The sequence below is a fragment of the Penaeus monodon genome, chromosome 22, assembly GCF_015228065.2.
Source record: "Penaeus monodon isolate SGIC_2016 chromosome 22, NSTDA_Pmon_1, whole genome shotgun sequence".
Taxonomy (NCBI): domain Eukaryota; kingdom Metazoa; phylum Arthropoda; class Malacostraca; order Decapoda; family Penaeidae; genus Penaeus; species Penaeus monodon.
Genome location: NC_051407.1, coordinates 1,161,411 through 1,161,640, shown reverse-complemented (window position 1 = coordinate 1,161,640; position 230 = coordinate 1,161,411).

Here is a 230-nt window from a genome sequence, read left to right as displayed (position 1 = left end):
CGTCAGTAATTGAGACCATTGATAACACTGAAAGTGAACGAAATATTCTACTAGAGCTCAGACTATGACATTAACAACGTTAACTACAATGTTGGCTCAGTTCTTCACTTACCTTTATCATGATTATGGGAGATTTATGGTCTAAGGAATCACAGTGATAAGGGAGAAGCCCTCATGCAACTATTATTAGTCGTCTGTTGCATAACGTAATTCACTGGCGTTTGTGGCAG